Genomic DNA, 15702 nt, shown 5'->3' on the forward strand with positions numbered 1-15702 from the left:
CCTGGCGTGCGGCCATCACTCACGATTCGAGGGAGTGATTTTCCAGGGGGGTGCAGCCGCCCCCCCTTGCCCCCCCCCCTCCGGACGCCCATGTTCTGAACATGCCTTTTTGCCGCGGGAACTCCATCCACACGTTCCTAGCATTCTTAGAAACAGTGACTTATTGCCCTGTGTGACCGATTTCCCCAATTAAAACGAATTAACGTCCGGCTCCGGCCTTTTTTTTTTTAATTCTGCCTCGTACGGTGGGCGGAGTCGACCAACGCGTGGAGCGCCTTTCACCCAGTCCCGTGGAGGCTTTGCTTTCACTTTATTTTGTTTTTTAGGTTTCCATGAATAAATAGTTTCATTCGCAGATAATATAGCCGCAAAATAAGCCCGAAGAAATAAAAATACGCGCGGACTATTTGCGACTACGGACTACTACGTATTACTCCGCCGATGGCAGAGCGGCAAGCCGCTGCACGCCGTGGCATGTAAACATTCAACAAAGGAGGCACCTCCTTCTGGCCTTGACCTCAGCACGAGAAGACGGCAAGCCAACTACGGATTTTGCATACGCCGGTGCAGATGATAAAACAGTCTAGCAATGCATTTTTCGGTGTGATTGGAATTCGATTGTTGACTACTTAGCCATTTGCAATTATTTGTGGGCGTACGAACCACGTGAACAGGCAGCTTCTGTGGAGCATACTCAAAGATGAAGCCAATGGTCGTGAGATAATTACGATTTCCTCAAAGAAGAAATCCTGCCCGAATATGTACTTGAATTGCATGGGAGTGGATGAGGAGTGCGACAACAGTTGAGGTACACAGAAGATTAAAGGCAGGGTTTATTTTATTATATATATATATATATATATATATATATATAGTACAGTTTCAGTAGCTTTAAGCGATAACATATTCAGTAATATTCTTAACTGATCAATAGCAGAAAATAAATTAATTAAAAATCCCCTGTGTTCCTTGGTTTCTGTGGCTGCTGGCTTCTCTCATATATATATATATATATATATATATATATATATATATATATATATATATATATATATATATATATATATATATGCTACGTCCTCACGTTCTACGTCACATCAGCGGTAACTCAGGACGTGCTACGTCCGCCGCTTAAGAACGTGGGTGGCGCTGATGAACACTCTCAGGGTTAGGTTATTTGTAAACATAAATACCCCCGAAAGCAGAAGATTTCACAGCCGTCGCCGTAGCTCAGCGGTAGAGCACCAGACGCGTAATTCGGAGGTCGTGGGTTCGGATCCCACCGGCGGCATGTGGTTGTTTTTTCTTCTGCTTTTCTAATCAATTAGCTTTAAGCGATAACATATTCAGTAATATTCTAAATCGAACAACAGCACAAAATAAATAAATTAATTAATTAAAAATCCCAACTTTCCCTTGCTTTCTGCGGCTGTTGGCTTCTCTCATATTAATAACGAGCCCCTCATTCCCCTTCTCTGGATTGCTTTATATATCTGTACACAAACACACATATGAGCACACTTATACTAAACTGACGGTCGCTAAGATTGCGTTCGTTCTATCCGAGGTTCTAGCGGCCGTCGGATTTATAGCCAGAACTCCGAAGTCCCAAAAAACTGGCGTTTATTTCTTACCAAACTTCGCTTTATGGTTTGGCTTCTTCAAAGGAGACCATATTATGACGCCTCCAAGCCTTTAAGAGCGGTCGTACATTATGTTACTCCTCGTTGCCCTCAGTGCCAACAATTATGCTGCTTACAGAACAGTAAACAGGGTGTTTTTTTTACCGTTTACAGACTTTTAAAAAGAAACCACTGGTAGTATCGTGAATGCCGCCTTCACGGAATGTATATTCGGCTCGCGGAAACAAGATAAGGAAATAGCGGTCAAAGTTAATAATTAATTAGCCAAACCTCGTTAATTATTTTTTTAACTCTGCACTTTGCGCTGCATGTTGCAATTGCAATTTTGGAGACTGTAATGATTCAAAGCAACTACAATTTGCAGCATGTCCCTGAGTGCAACAGGTGTTGAGATATTCGCGATCTAACTTTCAGCCTTTTCGGATCGATTCGGGAACTGCACGCTCAGAGTGTGCCGGAAATCCCGCCCACGATACTACTCAAGAGATTGACGAAATGATGACGACAACCGACGGCACCAAGGCTAGCTGCGACTACGGCAGGCAGGCGCTGGAGCATAGCGTATAGTCACTGCTTCCGAGAGCAGCACGCGCTCTTTTTTCGTCATTGGCATTGAACTTAGAGGCACGTTTCCTGCCGTCAGCGGCTTCGAAAAAGGAGCATGGTAATAATGCACAAGATTTCTCTTTCCGCTCTGGCTCGGCCAAAAAAGTAACGGCGTGCAAGTTGTTTGCTTGTGCTTTATTATTTTTCATCCAAAGTAATTTCAAAAGACGTGAACTGAAGACTGTTGCCCCGTCGTATCTCGGTGGCTAGGTTTTATGCATCAGTAATGCTCAAAGTGCCTCCCTTCAACCGCCACGCATGCCATGAATCTCTCCTTCATGGACTGCAGCACTCGTTTTACAACCTGCAGGGGTGTATTCGCACATGCCTCGATGATTCTTTGTTTGAGGTCTGCCATGTCTTCGCGCTCAGTTGCGTAGACTTCTTTCTTTGGGCTTACGTCTTCGTTCTTCGTAGACTTCGTTTGTAGACTTCGTTCTTTACGTAACCCCAAAGAAAGAAGACTAATGGAGTTTGGTCGGGTGACCTAGGTGGCCAGAATATGATTCCACCGCGCCCTATCCACTGACCGGAGAAGTTGCTGTCGAGCCAATCCTTTGCACGCGACGAGAAGTGCGCAGGCGCCCCGTCGTGCTGAAACCGCGAGCCGTGTACTTCACTTAACGGAATCTCGGACATGAAATCGCTGACAGTACCACTTAGAATGCTCCCTGTGTATAACTTTGCTGTTAGATTTTCTTCCGGAAAGTACGGCCCCACTACTCGATTTGAGAAAATGCTACACCAGACATTCACTGACCACCGGACTTGGTGGTGGTGTTCCCGGAGCCAGTGCGGGTTCTGATCAGACCAGTAGTGGGCGTTGTGTACTTCCCCATTACGGCAAAAGTATAGGCCTCGTCCGTCCAGAGAACTTTCCTAAAAAGTCAGAGTCTTCGGCACATTTGAACAGCGGCCAGTTGCTGAATTCATACCGCTTTTTATAATCGTCTTCACTGAGACCCTGATGCAGCGATATGAGGTAAAGATAAAAACTATGCTTCTTGAGCGCTGTCCAGACTGAACACCAGGAGGATCCAACGGCCTCGACGATTTGACGGATGCTGGCTTCGGGGTGTGCACGAACGTTGGCGAGAACATTTATCTCGAATTCTTCACTCAGGATAACTCCCTCTGCCTTCCTCGAATGAAGCACAGATCCTGTGGTACGGAACAGTTTGTGCGCATTAGCGACCGTCGTATGTGACGGAACCGGGGGGCCAGGATTCTCGGAGGAGTAGAGTCTTGAGGTCGGACGAGCGTTGCCATTCGTTTTTACATAGACATCAATCATCTGTACCTCCTCGGTCAACGAGTATCGCGGTTGCAGCTGCCCTGCCATTCTAACGCGAATTCAGAGTTCATATGTATAGTATTGCAGCAGTCCTGTTCGTTCTTTTAACAGAATGACAGCAGGCAGCGAAGCAGTAGAAATTCCGGTGAAAAATAAGTCGCAAGCCGAAAAGCCACAGGTCGTTCCTTGTCCTAGCCAGAGCGGAAAGGGAAATCTTGCGCGTTATCACCGTGCTGCTTTTCGAAGCTGCTGACGGCAGGAAACGTGCCTCTAAGTTCAATGCCAATAACGAAAAAAGAGCGCGTGCTGCTCACGGAGGCAGTGACTATGCGCTCTTCTCGAGCGCCTGCCTGCCGCAGTCGGAGCTAGCCTGCACACTCTGAGCGTGCAGTTCCCGAATCAATCCGAAAAGGCTGAAAATTGAATCTCGAATATCTCACTATAATATCTGTTGCACTTAGGGACAAGCTGCAAATTTTATTAGCTTTGAATCTTTACTGTCCTCAATATTTCGACTGCAATATGCAGAGTAAAGTGAAGAGTTAGAAGGATAATTAACAAAATTTGGCTAGTTAATTGAATAAATTTGACCGCTATGCCCTTATCTTGTGTCCGCCGAGCTGAATATACTACATTCCGTGAAGGCGGCATTCACGATACTATCAGTGCATTTTTTTTTTTTTCAATCTGTAAACTGTTAAGAAAAAAACACCCTGCATATCATAGCGTAGTTAAAGCGTTCACGGTAACTGGTGGCAGGTCGGCCTTCTCGTCATCGTAATCACACTTTCGGCAGTCGAGCAGCGCTCGTGCTTCGCGTTCAGTGGCTTCGTCAGTGTATGGCTTTGCGATGTCCGCGTCATGATACGCATCAACGAAGCCATCTCAGGCGAAATCATGTCCGGCCATATGTGTATCAATTACGGGTTGCTACAAATCCAAATGCGCCTAATCACTCAGCAGTCTTCTCATTCGTTCATCGACCTATAAAGCCAAGCTTCAGGGACGCAATTTCTGATGCACATCACAGACAGTCCGTTCTGCGTGGCCGCGTCATCATTTCCCTCACAGCGAACAAAGCCATCAGGATCAGAACACATCCGTCTGGTGTGTTAGTTGCTATTAGCATGAGCTGGATAATGTGCCGATGAAAGGACACCTTGAGCGCATGAATGACACCCACATCAGGTGGCTGTATCTTGCACTTGATATCTGGTGGCGAGAAGAACGTTGTGACCACATCCAGAGAAGGTAGCGCATGGTGCGTTGGAAAGTCGCCAAGCACGAGTTGAAACTGGTATTTTAATGCGAAAGGATTTCTTGTCTCATTAGTGGCGTGTACAGGGCCGGTCGGCAGAACGTGACATCAGAGCGTGTCCGCACGACTGTCAATCGTCCATTATAGGGGTACTTAATAAAATAGTTGACGAAATACGGATGTAATTAGCACGAATTAATTATTAAGTCACCAAAATGTTTATTGAAATGGTCAATTAATCAATTACCTGGGGCAATTAATTAGATCAATTAGTGAATTGCTCCACGCATTCATCGGTAATTGAATCGAAACGATGGACTACTTAATTACTAAATCATATAATAAGTCAATTAAATTAACTTATTGCTTAATTACTTCGTACTTTGGTGCGCTTACTAGATACTCTAACAACGGGACCCACGTATCCGCATGTGGCAGAACCGCGCCGCAGTAAGAGAGAAAACATGACTTCGAAACGGCATAAAGAAACGAACACGCAGAAACATAATCGGCAGCAGTAACCTTTCGCATTACTGCACCTACCTAAGCAGACTTAAGTGCACCCCTGGAATTTTTTTTCGCTGTCGACCTCAACAAGCCACTATAGGCGAGCAAATCTTGCGCGATACTCATCTCGCCATTGAAACTTATGCCTGGTTGCACACTCGCCGTATAGAAACAAAATGCCTTTGTGTCTGGCATGTAGCTTACGAAAAAATAGCTCCCAAAGCATTGTCCCAGTGTGCGGAGCCTGCCGATGACAACGGGCCGCGCCGCCCGTTGCTGCCGTTCATACTCGTGCACAGTAGGACGTGACTTTCACCATGTGCAGGCGTCACCTTTGAAGGAATGCGTTTTCGACGGCAGCATTTGGTAAAACTGTTCTGTTTCGTCGGCAGCGTCTCGCTTTTTTTTTCCTTCCTGCGTTTTTTGGGTGCGCACGTTCTTTCCGGAGGAGGGTGCTGCCACAGGCGCCCCGAGGCCCTCTGCCATCTCGGCGCCTACCGGAAGCGAGGCCGCGTTTACGGTACGTCCTCGTTTTTTCTGAGATACGCTGCCACGGTAGTTAGACCCATCTGTGACGCAGTCACATTGCCATAATGCATACTTTGACGACAGCGTCGCCCTCGTTCGTAATAAATGAGCGTTCCTTATAAATGCGGCTGTTATTAGTGGGTTACTAGTGAGTTCGCACAATGAAACATTTCATGAATAATGAATACCTTTTTCCGCAAGAGGGAGAACAGGCAGTGGACGTGGGACATCATATTGCGCGCTCAACCTGGTACCGTACAGAATGTGGATGTGCTCGGCAAGGTGCGATCCTGTGGCCATAGGATGGTGTGGTCTCGAATTAGCCTAGACTTGCACAGGGAACAGAATGAAGTAGTAAGAAAGAAGCCCATCGAAGAGTTAGCGATAAGTGCCAAAGTAGAGGGATTCAGGATGTCGCTGCAAAACAGATATTCGGCTCGTACCGAAGCCGACGACCTTAGTGTTCAAGCAATGATCGATAACCTCAGAGATATCATTACGAAGTGCGCAACAAAAGTAGGCGGCGGTAGGATAGCTTGATAACATACGTGGAAACTCTCTGAGAGGTCGAAAGATCTCATTGAAAAACGTGGGAGCATGAAAGCATCAGACCACACAGACATAATAGAGCTGTCATAGCTATTAAAGTTAATCAATAAGCTTAAGGTTACCGGCAAAAGGAAATATAATAGAATCGAGCATGCTCTAAAGAACGGAGTGTGCCTGAAGGCGGTCAGGAGGAAAGTAAGCATAGGCAAAAATCAGATGTATGCGCTAAGAGACCAACACGGCAACGTCATTATTAATATGGATGAGATATTTAATGTCGCCGACGAGTTCTGCACAGATCTATATAGAGTTACCAACGCAGTCAGGACGGTATGAGAGAGGCAGCAGTGCACAGCAACTGGACGTCCCGCCGGTAACGAAGCAGGGAGAAAAGAAAGCCATAGAAGCAGTGCAAAGGAAGAAAGCAAGTGGTGAGGGTCAAGTAGCAGTGTGAAAACTGAAAGATATGCACAAATTACACCAATGTTTATAGTTATACAACGACGGTTGCTGCTTATTGTTGACGTACGGCTTCTCCGTGACGATCGAGTATGCATTACACAGGTTACCAGATTACGAACTAGAATAAGCTGCAAGGGACAGTTTCTTCATACTACGCCCGGAATGAGCTTCAGGACGTTCGTAGGTAGTCTCCATGCGATACAGCAGCTGAATCCTGAGGATGGTTCCTCCAGATAGGCGCACCTTCTCGTCCGATAAGCACATCGACCACTTCCACAGCTATCTCGGCAGATGAGGCTGGTGAACTGACTCGAGAGTTTCTTTCTTCAAGGCACTGGATGAGCTTGGCACAGCAAAATGTGGGGAGTGAAGACCGGTGAGGTACTGTCGTTGCTACCTAAAGGCCAGAAATGATTAGCTAAACTTTGGCGATATCGAAAGCGAATAGTTAGTTGGCCTACAACCAGGTACAGGGATATTAAACGCTTTCCCACGAATGAGATGGGTTCGTCAGTTTATTTGGATACGTAGGTTCGATGTTTTGTGTTCACCATGGCCTCGATTTCAGTCAAAACTGTAGTGAACTCCTCCAAATTACAGAAGCATTTGCTGGAAATTTATTCAGGTAAGTCTTCAATGAACGAATCATTCGCTCCTTGACCTTGAATCCTCCCCACCAGGCGACTCTCTGGACGACAAACTTACACTTGATCTGGTGGTTCAAGAAATCACTCTGGATTCTTTCGCACATAGGGTGCCCACAACCATTTCGGATTTGTGCTATAACCAGGGAGGCGCCGCTCCCTTTCACATACGGCGATGGAAGTGGAGGCTCATGGGCCTCCCTTGGAACCCGGCGGGTCGGCAGCGGCCGCCCAGAGGAAGCGTCTCTACCATCTCAGTGACGCAAGTAGCCAGGCTACCGAGGTGTACTTGGCGGCCAGTGAAGACTCTTCGACGGACGACGGGTTCGTACCAGCCCTCAGCAAGAAGGTCAAGCGAAGACTGCGCCGACGTGAGGAGTCGTCCTCATCAAGCACGTCTACAGTCATCAAGACGCGAGGTCCCCCGACACATACCATCTTGTTTGTGCCTGAAACGCCAACCGGAAACCTCAACCACCTGAACAGGCAAGCCACGTCTATGTTCCTTGAGGGCCTCGTGCCTGGGGGGATTAAAGACGTGCGAGTCAACCCTTACAAGAACATTATCGCCATTGATGTCACGGAGCGCAGCGCACTGCAAAGTCTGTCCGCCGTTACCAAACTCGGCGACATCAGCGTACGCTCTCATGTCCTCCAAGACAGCGGCACTACAGCAGGCGTCATTTACAACGTCGACATTTCCATCGCTGACGCTGATTTGCCTATTTTAATCAAGCCAGCGTCCAACAGCATCTCTATAATGGCAGTTCAGCGCCTTGGAAGATCTCAGTGCATCAAGCTCACATTCCAGGGCGACTGCATACCGTCGTATGTGAAAGTTGGGCATTTTCGCCACCCAGTTCGACCTTTCGTGCCCAAGCCACTGCAATGTAGAAAGTGCATGAAGATCGGACACGTGAGTGGCGTCTGCAAGAACAACATTGTGTGCTCTAGATGCTCTGATGCACATTGCGGCGACGTTTGCCGCGCGACTACCCTGAAGTGTGCCAACTGCCGTGGCCCTCACGATTCCTCTTCGAAAGACTGCCCACGCCTCAAGAATGAACGAGCAGTGTTGAAACAAATGGTTCGAGACCATTCCACGCACAGAGAGGCCGCTGCTAAGGTGCGACGACGTCGGTCGCGTCGTCGAAGGTCCTCTAAGAAAGCCGTCACTTTTGACAGAGAGGTCTCTAGCACTGCTGCATCTTGTCCTCCTCCTCCGCCTGCCGTATTACACCAAGGGAGCCCGACAGTTGATGAGGCCGGACTTGCTGCATCGGCCGTTACCTGGCCGTCACTCCCGAAACCTCCCACATCCACTGGGTCAGGAAAGTCAATGCCATCTCCAAGTTCGGCGCCTACTGTTGATCAGGAGAAAGGCCAAGATCTCAGCCATGGCCAAGAACTACAGGTTATGGCAATGCTGAAGTCCATCCTGAGTGCCATCCGCGCTGTGCTGGCAGGCCTGCGTACGCCAGCGGCACAGAATGCGCTGCAAGTACTAGACGCGCTAACACCAGTCCTAGCGGCGTTACAGTAGCAGGAACAATGGCTCCCCCAGCATTAACATTTCAAAAGCAGCTGAGGCAAGCCTCTATTTTTCAATGGAATGCCCGCGGACTTCAGCCCCGAATTTCAGATATTCGGCAGTATGTTTACGTAAACAATTTCCCCATCCTTATCATTTGTGAGCCTAATGTGCCGAAGATATTGCGACTGTCAGGTTACGAGGCGTTTGCATCTCCCACGCACCGAGGGAACAGTAAAGTCATCATCTACATTCGGCGTGAACTTACATATGTGCTTCATCCAGTTCCCCCTAATAACGACAACCAGTACGTTTGTCTAACAGTGAAGAGGCGTAATCTCACGTTTACGCTTGTGGGTGCGTATTTGTCTCCATCAAGTCGATTTGACGCCGCACGACTGAGTGACCTGATCGCGCTTACACCCGGCCCTTGGATCGTCATGGGTGACTTTAACGCTCACCACACCATGTGGGGAGGCGTTAGAATGAACATTAGGGGACGGAAACTTGTGTCCTTCGCTTCTGACCATGATCGTCAGTGTTTAAATGACGGCTCCCCAACTTATATTCGAGGGACAACTTACAGCAGCTGCTTTGACTTGGCGTTCGTTTCTCGATGCCTTATCAGCGATGTACGGTGGTTTTCGGATATTGAAACCCGCGGCAGTGACCATATCCCTACATATCTGACCATTACTGGCCTTTCCACATGCACCTCTGCCACACGCATGCGACGCATCGATTGGTCAGTGTTTCAAGCACTTATGGAAGATGCATCAAGAGAAGGTTCATCCGCAAGTTTTGAAGGGAAAGTTAAGGAGGCCATGGAGAACGCGACACGGTTATTCACCCCAATTAAAAAGTACACGGAATTCGATATGGAATTGCAGCGCCTGCGATCACTGCGGCGTAGGGCCGAGCGTAGGTACCGACGCACAAAGTCGAGCCTTGACCTCAGAGATGCGAGGCGCATGCAAAAGAAAATTCAGCGCAGAATTCAAGCAGTACAGGCACAACGTTGGAGGTCATTCTGTGAAACGCTTGATCCACGGAAACCGTTGTCACGCATCTGGAATGTAGTTCGTGGCCTTCGAACATCCCCACACCAGCTGCACCCTTTCAAGCCTCTTTCACTCTTCCAACGACGTGGCGAGGTCGAGGTAGCTGAGGATTTCTGCGCTAGGGTAGCAGGACCATCTTCCCCATCTGCGACGCTGCATTGCAGCGATGTTCCTGCTTCTCGGGATTCTCGGATGGACCTTCCCTTCTCCGTGGAGGAACTTGATTCTGCGCTGGCTTGTTGCAGACGATCATCATCGCCGGGACCCGACGGTGTGCCATACACTGCACTTGAAAACCTTGGACAAGAAGCTAGGCGTGTCCTTCTGGAGCATTACAACAAATCTTGGAATGAGGGCACAGTCCCAGACGATTGGAAGTCCAGTCGTCTAGTTCCGCTCCTGAAACCAGGGAAATCGCCTCTTGACCTGACATCATACCGTCCAATTGCGCTGGCTAGTTGTGTTGGCAAAGTACTGGAAAGGATGGTACTTACACGCATTGAGTGGTACCTGGAGCGCTACCGCATATATCCGGATATAATGTCCGGGTTTCGACGTGGACGCTCTTCAATCGACAGCGTGGTCGACCTAGTGTCATCCGTCCAGCGCCAAAAACATTTGAAGCGCTCGACCGCGGCGTTGTTCCTGGATGTAAAGGGCGCATACGACAATGTAACCCACCAGGCTATTTTGGACGCTCTGGAAACTGCCGAGCTTGGTGGCCGCGTATTCTGCTGGATACGTAGTTATTTATCCAACAGATATATCTTTGTGCAGACAGAGGAAGGCCCAACATCTTCTCATTTCACCTCCCGTGGAGTCCCGCAGGGTGGAGTGCTCAGCCCAACGCTGTTCAACCTTACACTTGTCGGGCTTGTCGATATACTACCACAGTCGGCGCAACTCTCAATATATGCGGATGACATCTGTATCTGGGCATCTGGAGTTACGCGCCCACAAGTTCGAGCGAGACTTCAAAAGGCGTCAAGTATTCTTGCTGCCTACCTTCGCCAGCAAGGCCTACAGATTTCAACCGAAAAGTGCTCGCTGGTTGCCTTTACACGAAAGAACATGTCTCCTTATACCGTATGCATAAACGGCACAGCAATACCCTACGTAAAGAGCCATCGGTTTCTGGGAGTAATCATCGACCGAAATCTATCATGGACCCCTCATATCTCATACATGAAAAAGAAACTGACAGCGATTTCTCACGTTCTCGCCTTTCTTGGGGGAAAGTCGTGGGGAGCGTCGGTGCGGTCGATGATGCAGCTCTACAACGCCTTATTCATGGGATTTCTTCGCTACAGCCTCCCTGTACTTGGAAATATTCGAAAAACAAACATACGAAGTCTGCAGAGCGCTCAAGCTCAAGCTCTCCGGACTTGCCTAGGATTGCCAAAATGTGCCTCTACGGCCGCATCTGTACTTATCGCCCAGGAGCATCCAATCCCTACCTACTTAACAGTTGACGCACTGAGGGCACATTTCCGGCACATTTCCCGGGTTCCCTCTCACCATCTTGCCAGTCTTCCTATTACCAGGCCGCGCACATCGTTTACAGACGTCATTGACGCACATCCCACCATTCTGCCGTCCCAGTTTACACCTGCCTCTAGACCGTCCTCGCCACTTTGGAGCCTGCATAATCCCCGTGTGCTTCTTTCGATACCTGGCATCAGGAAGAAGATAGACTTATCGCCGACAGAACTACAACAAGTCACCCTTGAATATTTACATGAGCACCATGCAAACCGGGTGCACGTTTACACCGACGGCTCAGTGAACCCTATATCTTCTTCTGGCTCCGTCGTCATACCCGCAAGCACTACAGAAATTAGAGTTAGGACAGGTCACCGCACTTCTTCGACGGGTGCAGAACTCACCGCTCTTCGTGTTGCCATTGAATGCATCAGTCAGCAGCGCCCTCAGCGGTGGTCTATTTTCACCGATTCGAAAGCTGCCCTCCAAGGCTTACAAGCTGCTCTTCGCCGTGGAGCCCATGAACAACTGGTCGCAGAAATTCGACAGCTACATCACTCTGCCATCAACAAAGGGCATGACATTATCTACCAATGGCTACCGGGGCACAGCGGCATAGCAGGTAATCACCGCGCGGATGAGGTCGCGCGAACTGCGCACGACGACGGCGATTTTGTATCGATCCCCATTTCGAGATCGGATGCAGCGAGCAGGCTTCGCGCACTTGCGCGGGACATCACGCTTGCCGCGTGGAATTCCGGCCAATTTTGCAATTCCCGTTTACAATCCTTGGACCCAGACCTGAAGCTCCGGCTACCATCAGGCCTACCACGACGAGAAGAAACTTTGCTGTGTCGCCTCTGGCTTGGTGTAGCGTTCACCAATCACTACTCATTCTTAATCGGTATGGCTGATAGTCCTGCATGTTCCATCTGCGGGCAAGACGAGACCATAACCCACATTCTTTGTGACTGCCCTGCCTACACCACCGAAAGGCAGTCTCTCAGCCGTGCGCTGGAGCGCCTAGATACACGCCCTTTCACGGAAATGAAGATTCTCGGCCCCTGGCCGCGGCGGTCGTCGGCGGAGAAGGCCTGCAAGGCACTGCTCCGCTTCTTGAGAACTTCTGGCCTGCACGATAGGCTGTGACTTTAACGAACAGTGACGTTTTATAGTGACTTCAATTTTCTGTTACTCTCCTTTCTCTTTCTTTTTTTTATCCCCTCACCCCCTTCCCCCCGTGTAGGGTAGCAAACGGATTATTATTTCGGTTAACCTCCCTGCCTTTCCTCTTCTATATCCTCCTCCTTGAAACGCTCTGAAACGTTTTAGCGTTGTCTAAGAATGCTGGGAATGTGCAGATCGAGTTCCCGTGGCAAAAAGACAAGTTCAGATTCCTCTTCAGAGCACCTTTAATAGCATTTCTGGACCCTCCAAGTGAGTAGCTGATGGTGTCCTGCTCCCCCACAGCCTATAATCTTAATTCGTGTGAAAGCTGTTCGGTTAGAAAGCTGCGCTGGCTGCCTGCGTCAAACAGGAGACGAGTAGACGAGTGAGAGTGCTGTCCCCCATCCCACACTTGGGCGGCTTGGAAGAGCACATAAAGCGCTTAGTCGTCTTTCAGCCTGTTGCTGAATGGAGTTCGGCTGCGATGCTGTTAGCTGGCTTCCACGCAGAATCACACATTTGAGTTGAGTGCCTTTCACCGTATTTTTTGCACTTGACTCCTTTGCTGTGACATTGTTTCGATGTGTGTCGGGGAGAACAGCAGGAGCATCGACCAGACTGTCGAAGTGCCCTTCTCTTTTCTTCGAGAGAAAGCGATCACTGACACTACTTAGTCACATGATCATTAGCAGCACAAAATGCGCAGCGCTCGTTCTGTTTCAAAGTAGTAGCATGAAAAAGCGAAGCCGCAGACGCCTTCGAAGCTCTGGAGTTTTCGTTCCCGAAACGGGATTTTGTACTGGAGCTCTTGCCTTCGAGCTGACCGACCTGCGCCCCCTTCTCTGACTCCCCAATTCGTTTCTGAGAAAGGCATGCAAACTTGCAATGCTTCACTTCACTTCACTTTATTCACCTTAAAGACACCCTTCAGGAGGTATTACATAAGGGGGGGGGGGGGGGGGGGGGTTAATATATTCAACAATAATAAATACATGTCATTGCAGTACGATGCAAGTGGTTACAGCGGATAAGAATGAAGATGGGCACTTGATGGCGGCAACATCGGCGGGGAGGGCATTCCAGTCAACAATGGTACGGGGAAAAAAGGAACCTGAAAAAGTTGCAGTGCGCGATAGAGGCCGGGCGATCTGAAACGGGTGTGCAGTGCGGTGAGATATGCGGGTCGGATGAGAAATGTAAGGTGTTTGATTCAGAGTGCTATGGAAAAACTTGTGGAGCAAACACATGCAGGCGACGCGACGGCGAGCTTCAAGGCTTTCGAGACAGGAATTATTCTTCAAAGATGAAACGCTGATCGTATATGAATATGCAGATGAACGAAGCGAATGGTGCGGTTTTGAACTGATTCGAGTGCACTTGTTAGGTGTATTTGGTGTGCATTCCAGATGGGACTGGCGTACTCGAATTTAGGTCTAATAATGGTTTTGTAAGCTAAAACTCCGTCATGCACTGCGATGCATGACGAAGATGACGTTTTAGGAATCCTAGAGATCTGTTAGCAGATGATATGATTGTGGTAATGTGTGTCCGCGAAGAAAGATCGCTACAGAGTGTTACACCGAGGTACTTGAACGATTGGACGCTTTCTATAGATGAGTTGGAAGCTGTATAGGAAAAAATAAGGGGGTTGCGTTGACGGTGAAATGAGACGAGTTTGCATTTTTTAGCGTTTAGTGTCATTAGCCAGTGGTCACACCATTCATGGACGCGGTTGAGGTCATTTTGAAGAGCCACTTGATCAGAAATGTTAGTAACGGTACGATAAATTACACAGTCGTCGGCGAATATGCGAATTTTACACGATACTTTTGCCGCCAGATCGTTAATATATATTGAGAATAAAAGCGGGACGAGCACAGATCCCTGCGGAACGCCGGATGTTATAGGAAGAGTGCTTGAGTTGCGATTGTTAAGAGAAACAAACTGAGAACGGTTAGCTAGGAATTCTTTAATCCAGCCTAGAATATTAGGGTGAAAATTTAAAAAGAATAGTTTAAGTAATAGGCGGTGTGGTACCTTGTCAAAAGCCTTCGCGAAATCTAAAAATAATGCATCGGTCTGTAGGTTACGGTCGAGGTTAGCATGTAGATCGAAAGTGAAGATTGCCAATTGGGTCTCGCAGGACGAAACCCTACGAAACCCGTGCTGAGCTGGATGAAAAAAGTTGTTAGAATCTAGGAAGTTTATGACATGAGAATAGATGACATGTTCCATGATTTTGCAAGGCACACTGGTTAAGGAGATGGGGCGATAATTCAGTGGAGAGTCCTTTAGACCTGATTTGTGGACCGGAATGACCCTCCCAACCTTCCAGTCATCCGGTAGCATTCCTGTTGAAAGCGACTGCGAATACAATAAGGAAAGATATATGGCTGAAATGTGTTTGGTGTTTTTCAGTATTTTAGAGTTGATTTCGTCCACTCCAGCAGCTGATGAAAGTTTTATTCGGTCAATATGGTTAGTTATGCCCTGCACTGTGATGTCAAGGGGTGGCATTGTTGGTAGTGCTACAGTGGGTGGAGTGGGCAGTGATGAGTCTGTTTCGTCTGTGAAGACGGACGCAAAAGCGCGGTTAAATATTTCAGCCCATTCATCATCAGTGGCTACCTCACCCGCGGCGTTTGTAATAGGTGTGTTGCGTGTTGCTTGGGGGTTTATTATTTCCCAAAACCTCCTGGGGTTATTGGTCAGGATTTTTGGCAGATCTTTTTGAAAAAAGGCACGTTTGGCGGAGCGAACTGCAGCATAATATGATTCTTCAGCTGTATAGTAGCGTTCCCACGCATCGGCACTTCGATTCCATTTCGCAGTACTATAAAGTCGTTTTTTTTTCTTTCTAATCTTTTAAGATCATGTGAGAACCACGGTTTTTGGCGGTTTGCACGAAAGCTGATACAGGGAATAAATTTGTGTGATAGTTCGTTTATCTTATTTTTGAAGACTGACCAG

This window comes from Amblyomma mixtum, chromosome 3 (genome assembly GCF_055824585.1).
Source record: "Amblyomma mixtum isolate Tamu chromosome 3, ASM5582458v1, whole genome shotgun sequence".
NCBI classification, from domain to species: domain Eukaryota; kingdom Metazoa; phylum Arthropoda; class Arachnida; order Ixodida; family Ixodidae; genus Amblyomma; species Amblyomma mixtum.